We start from the raw sequence: 12,461 nt of genomic DNA, 5'->3' as shown, positions 1-12,461 counted from the left end.
TCTGCAAAGCCATCATGATGTGCTATGGCCTGAAATGAAAGCAATTGAACTACGATGATTGTCCAAGTGGTGGGGACCGTAATTGGATAGTTGATACAGTTTGAGCAAAAAAACAAAGCAACAATAAAAACCAACATCCAAAACATACACCAATGGGCACTACAATCCATCCACTTACGGCCCACCAGATCAACGGTCCAAAAAAAAGTTGGTGCTTTCATTGAGTGGCCCACATGTGTGCATTGATGTGGGCAGAGGACCAACATGATCTTTTGGACCAGGGCACATGATGGGGCCTGCATGATGAATGGGGAGGATGTTGCATATCCAAGTTGAGTCCCATCAGAAGTCCAAATGGATGAATGGATGGGATCTTTACCTGTGCCATGTTGGAACTTTGTCACATTGTAGATTTACAGCTGACAAATCCATTGATACAAATGATGAATGGCCAAGGCAGGCCCCACGTGATGGATGGCCAGCATCGAAGGTGGGGGCCACACGATGAGCTGTCCACATCAAAGGTGGGCTCCACATGATGTGCAATGGTTAAAGGTGGGCCCCACATAATGGATGGCCAACATCAAAGGTGGGCCTTACATAATGGACAGTGCATGTTAAAGGTCGGCTCTTAATGATGAATGGCCCACATTTAAGGTGGGGCCACAAAATAAACGGTCCACATCAAATATTGGCCCCACACGATGGACAGTGGATGTGAGGGTGGCCAAGCATACTTGAAGGATAAATACTTACAATATTAATAACCAAACATACCTTTTTACTATGTTGTTTACCAAACATACTTTTGAGAAAATAAAATAAGCTACTTGTATAAAGTAACTTACCATATGACGTAGGGATGAATGTGATGAGGATAACTACTCCGAATCCACGGAGCTTCTCTGGACTCCTTACAGAGACATCTCGAATCCACGAGGAAAGAAAGCAGAAAATAAAAATAAATTCAAATAAATTCGAAATTGATTAATTGATGAATAAAAATGACTTCACAACCCTTTAAAAAGAGGTACCAAGCAATGAGAAAGAAATCAGAATCAAACTATAGCTCAAACTCCTAGAATCCGTGACTTACTATAAATAGTAAACTAGACGGTTGTGATGTCTACTAGTGTGCAAGGTTTTCAGCCAAAAATAGTAAGTATCCTATTTGGCTTCACCAAACCGTTCTCCTAATTGTCCTAAGCTCTTTTCACATTGGGCGCAACTCTTAAAGCCCAACGGATGAAGAGTTATAATCAAACTAAAACTTACTATTTATAATAAAAACAAAATTAAAACAGGGAAATAACCGTCGATCCAAGGGTTTTTCGCAATTCTGGGCTGCGCAACCAGGCATAGCAAGGTTAGTTGGCTAAAGTAGCTCATTCTACCCCAAAATCATATATTTTAAGTCAGATAACTCATTCCGGTTTGCGAGATACGCCCAATCTAAGGTCCAATGGTCCGGATCACTTCTGTCGTCGATCAGGCATTTTTTGATCCATCTTGGCCATGAAACTCTCCGCAACCCGCTCTACATCACCATACAAATGCCCCCTAAACATTCAACGGCTAAAAATTGTCCGATGGCATGGTCCCTAACGGTCATTCATAGTGTGCATTTTCATTGGGGCCAATCATGGTGGTGATCTTTGGGCCACAGCTTGGATCATCCAAACATTCTGCACCTAGAGCCTATCACAGTGCCTTTGGAAGTCCCACGTGTCACATGTATGAGAAAAGCATCAATCAGCTGTGGACCACTGCGAACATGGTCTTTCCAAAAAAATCTGGTTGATCCATTCATCAGGTTGGCCATTCATATTTGAGAAAGAGTGACAAATATGAAAAATATCAGCTGTCTATATTCAATATTTGTATGCTGCTCATCAGATGCTACATTCGCACGTGCCATGGATGGCCCACTGTACTCTCTTCTCACATATTATCACCTCAGCAGTTCTCATAGGAAATATTATGGTAGAGCGTACTCTCTCCACCATACATGTGCGACGAGGACAGATGAATCATGACCATTCATCCAGTCGACACTGTCGTGGATGGCCTGCAGTCAGAAACCACACCGACTTGATGAATGATGGATGGCTTAGATACAGCCCTTAAGCGTTGATCTGGGCCATGAATCATATTTTCCCTTCTGAATTGCCTATGTAGTTTAAGATCATTCTCATCCTACAATCGTTACACCTTATCAATGAGAAAAAAACAAAAAGGAATGGTCCAGATTTGATGGTAAAAAATAAAGGCCCAGTCATCACTCTAGATGCATAAAGTGGTCTCCACGTTGGGTGCCTATGCCTATTAAAAAACATCTTGATTAGAAGATCTTAACCATTCATCACTGGCAAACAAAATGGATAGTCCATATTGATTACAACAGGAAAGGTTAATTCATCAATATGAGCCATCAACCTTGTGAGCCCCACATGGATTACCCATGCATTTAAGAATTAATTTGATCGAACAATTCTAACCGTCCGATCAGTGGTTTAAAAAATGAAGGGTCCAGATCAATTGAAATGAAAAGGGTTCAATTATAATCTAAAATTTGGATCATTGTGAGAGAAATGAACGGTCTAGACTGATTTCAATGAAGAAAATGTCTAATGATCTGCATCTTTGATAATCATTGTTGCTCATGAACCACTTCGATCGAATGATTACAACCATCTAATTAAAGGTGAACAAAATGGAAGGGATAGATTTCTGGTAACAGGAAGGTCAAAACACTAATCTTGGCCGTCAATGAAATGCTACCCACTTTAGATTTCCAATATTTATCCACAAACATCTCCATTGGATGATCCTAGCCATCTATTTGGTGAAGAAAAAAAATGAAGCGCTCTGGCTCGATTACAATGGAAGCAAATATCCATATATCTAAACCATCACTCACAGGACCCCCCACCTGAGATTACCCATCCATCTTACAATTAAGATTGTTGAACGATTCTAGCTGTTTGATCATTGGTGAAAAAAAGGACAGTTAGATCGATCATAACAAGAAGGTTCCTATCATTGACTTGGGGTAGTTTGGATTGGGGCTTTTGAATATGCCAATATGTCAATTACCTGTTGTATTGCTTGGGTATTGTGATTGCTGGTAATTATAATTTCTTTTCTTGGACCACCTTCCATTCTAGGCATTGTGATTCCCGAGTGCTTGCGTTTGGTCCGCTTACAAGCTCTAAATCACGTGGTGTATTATTTAATTTATATAAGAAACATAAAAATTAATAATACTTGTGTTTGGTTCCTTACAAGTTGGAAATCATGTGCGGTATATTGTTTATTTACCTAAGAAAGCAACTCTATCACCTGATCAGCTGCAACTCTCAGGAATCATGTGTATATGATGTGATTGGTTTGAAGAGTAGATTAAATGGTGTCCCACGTGAGGGATATTTAAAGTCCTTTAACATACAATGATATATTGTCCTCCAACAGCCCAAGCTTTTAGAACAGGTGATTGTTTGACACGGTATCTTGAGTAAAATATTTTATTGTATTAAATGTCTTTAATCTGATTTTACGTTTCTTTTTCCGTTTGGAATTCTTCTCAGTTTTTTTTTTCATTTGAGATTCTTCCCTAAGTTATATATATGGGGGTAAATGAGATTAGGAAATCATTTCAAAGGTTTCAAATTCATCCAATGGGATCAAAGGATGTACCAAGAGCTCTAGGTTATTTGAATCAGGCAAACTCTTATCTTTTTATAATTTTTGTTTTCTTGGTGTTCATCTATCACTTTGTGTCGTAGCTTTTTACCCACAAGGATTTTTTCATATTAAAATCATTATATTCTCTTGGTGCTTGGCTTGTGCGATTAGATTACTCTCCCAAATGCATCTTTGTATGCTTCTACAGTCCCACAACATATTTTGTGATCAAATCTAATATATTTTCAATGTGAATTGCTCTTTCATAACTGAGTGATCTTCTTTATACTAGCACTGGGAGAGGGCAGATCTCTTCCCTAACTTGAAGATGTGCGCATATATATATATATATATATATATATATATATATATATATATATATATATATATATATATATATATTTGTTTTTTTCCCCTAGCTTAGGGTGTAGGTGACTACTTGGTTCTCACCCTTGATTGCACATCCTTGAAAATAAAAAAAGCCTAGTTGCCCCCTTCAACTGTAGTGAAACAAAGCCACATTGATTACATTGCAAATGGTCTAATCATGGATCTAAGCTATATATCATATGCTCCCACACATGGAAAATGCTGGATGGCAAGAAAACAGTACGGAAACTATTCATGTTTTATTCGGTCTCAATGGGTAAAGGTACAATTCAAAAATTCAAAACGTAAGAAACGAGAATATGGACAATGAAAAAGTTCAAGTTAATTTCATAGTTCTCCCAATCCAGTGAAGTATAAAAATAAAAATAATAATAATAATAAAATCATCTCTTGCATGTGCAAGCACGTGGGAAGTCTTTTTAGTAATTACTATAAGTTGGATCGAGCAATGTGGAGACCGACCATGATGTATACGTAGAATCCAAACCGTGCATCTTGTGCACCTCATCACTTTCAAAAACTGCATTGATCCAAAACTTAGGTAGGACACTACGGTGAGGAATAAATAACCACGCCTAGGACCTTTAAAATCACGTGGTGAGTTCTGAATCATTGGAAGCAGATTGCGTACTGAGTAAACTCTGTGGGTCCCACGTTCATTCATGCATTTTATCCACTCCGTCCATACATTTTAGCAGATAATTTTAGGTTGTTAACCCAAAAATGAAGCATATTGAAAGCTCAAATGGAACACACCACCAGAAACAGTGTGAATTGAACATCTACCATTGAAAATTTCGTGGGGGCCATAGAAGCTTTAGATCAATCTGATATTTGTTTTTTCACTTCATCCATGTCTTTGTGATATTTTGAACATGTTGGACAAAAAATAAACATCACTGTGGGCCATAGAAAGGTTTCAATGGTGGAAATCATTATTCCCACAGTTTCCTGTGGTATGGTCCACTTGAGCTTTAGATATACCTCAATTTTGGTCTCAACCACTAAAATGATTTGAAAAAATGGATGGACGGAGTGGATAAGACAAATACATTCACGGAGTTTACTCAGTACGATAAGAGCACACTGAGTAACTCAATACGCAATCCAATTTTTGAATTATCTGGTTTTTTATTTTTGGGTAGACCGGGTGGATCTCACGCACATGAGTCGTGTTAATGTCTTTGATGGACATGCCACACCTAATTGCCTACGGCATCAGTGAGTATGTTGATTGTGATTGTTCACCAGTATTTTTAAAATGATAGTCACTTGTCCACCGTACATGTGGGAAATGTGAATGCATTCTAGACCATCCAAATGTGATCCATTTTGGGAAGGCATTGAATTAAGATCATTGACCATTATATTTAAACCGCACGGCATTTAAAAAAGAGTGGTGAACTATTCACTGCCTTGCACTCTTACAATCATGATGCAGTGGCCCTGATGAATAACCAGTAACCATTAATGGATGTACTAGCCTGGGTATTTACGTGCTAGTAGGTGTGGTTGTTAAAAAAATGGTACGGGAGATATTTGAACAATAACAAATTATATATATATATATATGAAACTTCACAATTGTTTCAATAATTAAGAGGGCAAGTAGACAATCAGCAAGGAATCTGTTAGAAATGTAAGTGTTTCTTGTACACAACGGAGGATAGAAGAAAACAATAATGAAACAATTAGATCTACCAGGTTTAAGGCTCGACTTGAATAGTCAATTTCTCAAGACAGATTTGTTGCCCTTTTTCTGGAAGTTCCAGCAAGTGCAAATGAAGAAAATCTACAAATCGTCTTCAGGATACAATGAACTCTCAATTCGATTTTCAACACGAAAATTTACACATTTAAGTGTTGAGCAAATTTCTAGTTTTGACACCGATATACCTTAAGACATTCTGAAAAAACTCAGCAAGAAATTAGATTGAGAGTAATTGCACAGAAGATGATATAATCTTAAGGATTGAAAGTATTTTCTTTTGGATTATAGTATCCAGGATTTATATCAATTGAAAGGTTATGGATTTTTTCCTGAAAAGGTGCTAAAGAGCCTCTTCAAGAAATCCATACCCATTCACAGCAAATAATTGCCTTTCTATGAAAGGACATGACTCTGTCCTATGGCAGTTATTTCTGTACCCATTCAGACAGGAGCAGTTATCCAACAGGAAAAACTGTATCCACATAAGAGACACGTAGCATAGGTGCCACATGTACAATCATATCACAATTACTCTCTATTATAAAAAAAGGTAATAAAACATCAGAGTAGACCCCGGTTCAATACCAGTTGAACTATGGCCCAAAAAAGTTTGAATTGTATGCCAAAAAGACTAAGGCTCTTATTGCTCCTTGCGACGATGTGCATGTGTGAAGTGCTAAGTGCGCCTAATAAAGCGCCCAAGCAGCCCTACGGCCCACGTTGTGCGCGCGTGCACGGACGGTGCTTCGTAACATCCTCAAGGAGATTTGAACCCTGGTTGCATAAGCAAAAACCTCTTCTCTTACAGACTAGCTATACACACTATTTATGGAAAGTTTAAATAATTAATATATTTATTTATTTTTTTAAAATAACTTTTATTTTTGAAATTTATTTTTTATTTTCAAAAACACAACAATCCCCCACAATTTCAAAAATAAAATCAGATTCTAAAACAAATGGCATATCAATATAAATAGGTGCATAAGTAAAGGTATCTTTTGGATTTGAACATTTACTTTAGTGTATACGTATCAAAGTTATGCCAAGTACTTAGTGACCTATTAGTCTTGAACTAAGGACTTTACATGACTCACCGAACACATAACACACATTTATTCATATAAAACTGGAGATCTAAAAGTTCGCACATTTCTGGACTTATGCGCATCCTTATTTCATAAGTATTCTAGAGACAATCCTAATCTCTTTAAAAGTGGCCTCACTTCTCTACTAATATAGGTAGATCTATAAAAAATGATTCTGCTTCATCTCAGCAAAGTCTTCTCATAGATCTATTAAGAATTAGTACTCAGCATCTTATGAAATGCAGAAACCAAATACTAAACTTCTAAGAATGAGATTCAAATTTTCTTTTTCTAGTGTATATTTCAGTCACATGCTTGACTTTTTTATCCCTTTGAACTTAGCCTATATTTTAAAGCATAGGTAGGGTTGCCATTAAGAGTGAAAGTTACATCTTTATGGATCTTAGTCTCTTTCGTTTAGTGGTTTTTATTTGATCACTTGATAAACCTTTTATCAAGGGATCTGCTAAGTTCAGGATGAATTTAACATATTCTACTGTGATTACTCCATCTCTGAGCAATCCTTTAACAAAGTTATGTCTTAGACCTATATTTCTAAACTTACCATTATAATTTTTACTCATAGCACGACAAAGAGTAGCCTGACTATCACAAAAGATAGATATGGCAGGAGCAGGTTTTGGCCAATACGGAATTTCCAACAGTAGGTATCTTACCATTCACCTTCTTTACAAGCAGTACCAAGTGCAATAAACTCACTTTCCATTATAAAGTGAGATGTGTATGTTTGTTTCTTAGATGCTCATGATATTGCTCCTCCTCCAAGAGTGAATATCCAGCCACTTGTAAATTTAGATTATATGTTATCTGCATTCCAGCTTGCATTGTTGTACCCTTCAAGTACAACGGGATATGATTTATAATGCAATCCATAATCTATGGTTCCTCTTAGATATTTTAAAACTCTCGAAATCGCATTCCAGTGTACTTATCCTGGATTACTGGTATACCTGCTTAGCATTCCTACTGTGAATGATATATCGGGTTTAGTGCAATTCATTACATACATTAAACTCTAAATAGCACTCGCATATTCTTGTCGTGCTTTACATCTACCAGTATTTTTAACCAATTTAATACTTGGATCAAATGGGGTTGAAACCGGTTTACTATCATAATGATTAAACTTCTTTAACACTTTCTCTAGGTAATAAGATTGTGTTAAGGCTATTCCATCATTAAGATTATAAATCTTAACACCTAATATTACATCAGCTTTACCCATATCCTTCATGTCGAAGTTGGTACTTAGAAACTTTTTAGTTTCTTTCACACAGTCCTCACTTGGTCTAAATATTAGCATATCATCTACGTATAGGCAGATAATTATTTGACCTTTAATATATATACACTTATCTACTTGATTTACTCTAAAACCATTAGATTGTACTACTTGATCAAACTTCTCATGTCATTGCTTAGGAGCTTGCTTGAGCCCATAGAGAGATTTGACCAGTTTACACACTTTCTTTTCTTGCCCGGGCTGAACAAATCCTTCAAGTTGTTTCATATAAACTTCCTCATCTAAATTACCATTTAAGAATGCCGTTTTGACATCCATTTGATGGATTACTAGGTGGCGAATTGCTGTAAGAGCAATTAAAGTCCTAATGGTAGATATTCGAGCAACAGGAGCATATGTATCGAAAAAATCAATACCTTCCTTTTGTCTAAATTCTTTGGCTACTAATCGAGCTTTAAACTTATTTATGGTTCCATCAGGATTGAACTTTCTTTTAAAAATTCACTTACATCCTATAAGCTTTGAACTTGGTGGAAGATCGAGCAAACACCATATGTTATTGGAGACTATAGAATCTATTTCATCGTTGATGGCTTCCCTCCAAAATTGTACATTAGGAGATGAGAGAGCTTCACTAAGTGTTGATGGATCACTTTCAATACTTAGTGGTAAGTAATCTCCTTTCTTATTTCATTTCTATCCCCTTTTATAAGGAACATATAGAAATATAGGCCAAAAATGTTTCTTTTCTTACCCTTTTCGGTCTCCTTGGTTCATTTCATTCTGGATGAGTGTTAGATTTATTATAAAAGGTGTTAGGCTCTTCATTCATTGGTTCTATTATATTTTCATCAACCTGCCTTTTTGTATGATTATTCATTTAGTTTTTGTACATTGTATTTTTAAAAAATATACCATCCCTAGACTCTATAATCATGTTTTTGTCAGTAAAAGAAGTTTGTTCTAAAACCAGGAATCTATATATGGGACTATGAATCCCATAACCCACAAAAGCACACTTGATTCCTCTATGACCTAACTTTACTCTCTTAGAATCAATAATCCTGACTTCTGCTATAATTCTCCATACTTTAAAGTAATGAAGATATGATTTTTTTTCTTTTTCCATAATTCATATGGGGAGACATCCAATTTTTTTGTGTGGGATAACATTTAGAATACGGTTTGTTGTTAACAATGCTTCCCCCCACAAATTCAATGATAATCCAAAATTTAATATCATACAGTTGATCATCTCAACTAATGTCCTATTTTTACATTCCGCTAGACTATTTTGCTGAGGTATGTAAGGTGCTGTAAATTCATGGATTATACCATTTAATTCACAGAAGTCGTTGAATTCATTAGAATAGTACTTACCCCCTCTATCACTTCTGAGGGCTTTAATCTTTACATTCAATTGATTTTCCACTTCGACCTTATAAAACTTAAACTTTTCAAAGGCTTCATCTTTAGATTTTAACAAATATACATAAGAAAATCTAATGAAGTAGTCATCGATAAATGTGAGAAAATACTTTTTTCCTCCACAAGTTAAGGTATTATTTAAATCACAGATATCGGAATGAATTAACTCTAAGGGTTATGATTTTCTCATGCTAGTCCCAAATGGTTTTCTGATTATTTTAGAATGGGCATACACATCACATTTCCCTTCTTATTGAATTTCATGATTTGGTATAAGGCCTAGGATCATCATTCTTTTCATTGAATGATAATTAACATGACCTAGTCTAGCATATCATAAAGATACAGAATCCACTATATAAACGGAAACATTATTATTATTATTATTATTCAGTTTAATCATACCATTACATGAATATCCTTTTCCTACAAACATACCATTCTTGGTGATAACAAACTAATCAGACTCAATCACTATTTTGAATCCTCTCTTATTGAGAAGATCGCCTGACATTTGTTAGTGTTAGTCTTTTGCCTGATGTAAACTGAAGCTCTACTGTTCCTTTTCCAACAATGTTCACACGAACGTTATTACTCATCTTCACTTCTTGTCCAGTTGTTATACCTTCATGGGTCTTGAAGATGTTTTGGTCCTTTGATATATGAATCGTTGCACCAGTATCTAGCCACCATCCACCATCGGACATTACTATGTTAGCTTCAGTAACCATTGCTACAAGTTGGTCTTCTGTCATGTTAGACTTAGCTTTCAATTGTTTCTTCCTGTGTTGACATTCCTTTATGTGGTGTCTAGGCTTATTGCAGAAGTGACGCTTGCCATTTTTCTTTTCCTTTTTCTTAAACTCTGTATCTTTCTTTTGGGGAATAGATTTAGAGTTCTGAGATTTTGGCTTGTCATCTTCTACTATATTTGCTTTGGAATGATTTTTCGAAGCACTTTCTTTGTTGTCTCGGTTTCTGGACTCTTTTTCTATACGAAGATGTCGTTGAAGCCCTTCAAAAGTGTACTTCTTTTCATCATGTTTCAATTTCTTTTTATAACCAAACCATGATGAGACTAATTTTGTAATTATTACACCGATCATAAATTCTTCAGGATGATCTATCCCACCAATATTCAATTCATTAACCAAGTTTTATAGTTCGGTTACTTAGGAGAGAATTGACTGATCATTTTTAAACTCGAAGTGGACATAACTGTCGATCAGAAATTTCTGAGTACTGATCTCTTTAGTTTTATATTTTTGATTCAATTTTTTCCACAAATCTTTAACAGATGATATTTTATGGTACGAATTATAGATAGAATTAGAGAGGGCGTTTATGATAGAAAATCATCTTCCTTCCTTTTCTTCCATTCTTCCTTCACTTGATCTGAGTCGTCTTCTTTTGGCTCGGGTAGAGAAGACAGATCATCATCTAAAATGTAGGACAACTTAAAAGTAGTCAAAAAGAAAAGCATCTTCTACTGCCATGTTGAAAAGAATTGACCATCAAAACAATCCAGTCGTACAAAGTCTTAGTTCATAACTTGAATGGAATGAATTGCCTCCATTGTGAAAGATAAAAGATCTGTCTTGGATGTTAGAAATGTAAGTGTTTCTTGTACACAATGGAGGATAGAAGAAAACGATAATGAAATGATCAGATCTATTGGGTTCAATGCTCGACTTGAATAGTCAATTTCTTAAGACAGATTTGCTGCCCTTTTTCTGGAAGTTCTAGTAAGTGCAAACGAAGGAAATCTACAAATTGTCTTCAGGATACAATGAACTCTCAATCCAATTTTCAACACAAAAATTTGCACATTTAAGTGCTGAATAGATCTCTAGTTTTGACACTGATATGCCTTAAGACGTTCAGAAAAAACTTAGCAAGAGATTAGATCGAGAGTAATTGTACAAAAGATGATATAATCTTAAGGATTAAGAGTATTTTCTTTTGTATTATATTATTCAGGATTTATATCAATTGAAAGGTTATGGATTTCTTCCTGAAGAGGTGCTAAAGAGCCTCTTCATGAAATTCATACCTATTTACAGCAAATAATTGCCTTTCTATGAAAGGACATGACTCTTTGTCCTATGGCAGTTATTTCTGTACCCATTCAGACAGAAGCAGTTATCCAACAGGAAAAACTATCTCTACATAAGAGACATGTAGCATAGGTGCCACATGTACAATCATGTCACAATTACTCTCAATCATAAAAAATGTAATAAAACATTAAGGTAGACCCTAGTTCAATATCAGTTGAACCATGGCCCAAAAAAGTTTGAACCGTGTGCCAAAAAGACTAAGGCTCTTATTGCTCCTTGCGACGATGCGCACGTGTGAAGTGTTAAGTGCGCCTAATAAAGCGCCCAAGCAGCCCTACAGCCCACGTCGCGCGCGCGTGTGCGAACGGTGCAAGGAGATTTGAACCCTGGTTGCATAAGCAAAAACCCCTTCTCTTACCGACTAGCTATACACACTATTTATGGAAAGTTTAAATAATTAATATATTTATTTACTTTCTAAAAATAAATTTTATTTTTGAAATTTATTTTTTATTATAAAAAACACAACAGAATCTAATTTCTTGCCATGACAAGGCGTCATACTCAGCTGCTCTCTTGAAGATAGTTTGTCCCTCAACAAAAATTACCAATACAACACTATTCCCATGATCACCTATCGTATGGTTTTAATAGTAGACATAAGTTGGTTTCATACACACATACACACATGTGTGTGTGTGAACCGGTTCTCACCAAAACTCATGAGCACTTTTTGACACATGATGTGTGCACAAAATAAGAAAGGGTACATTGGATGAATCACCTCATAAAACTCTTGGATCCTGAAAGTTAGCCTGATCTAAAAATTTGGTGGG

Source organism: Magnolia sinica, chromosome 12, assembly GCF_029962835.1.
Source record: "Magnolia sinica isolate HGM2019 chromosome 12, MsV1, whole genome shotgun sequence".
Lineage (NCBI taxonomy): Eukaryota > Viridiplantae > Streptophyta > Magnoliopsida > Magnoliales > Magnoliaceae > Magnolia > Magnolia sinica.
The sequence above is the reverse complement of the archived record's forward strand: the minus strand, read 5'-3'. Positions refer to the sequence as shown.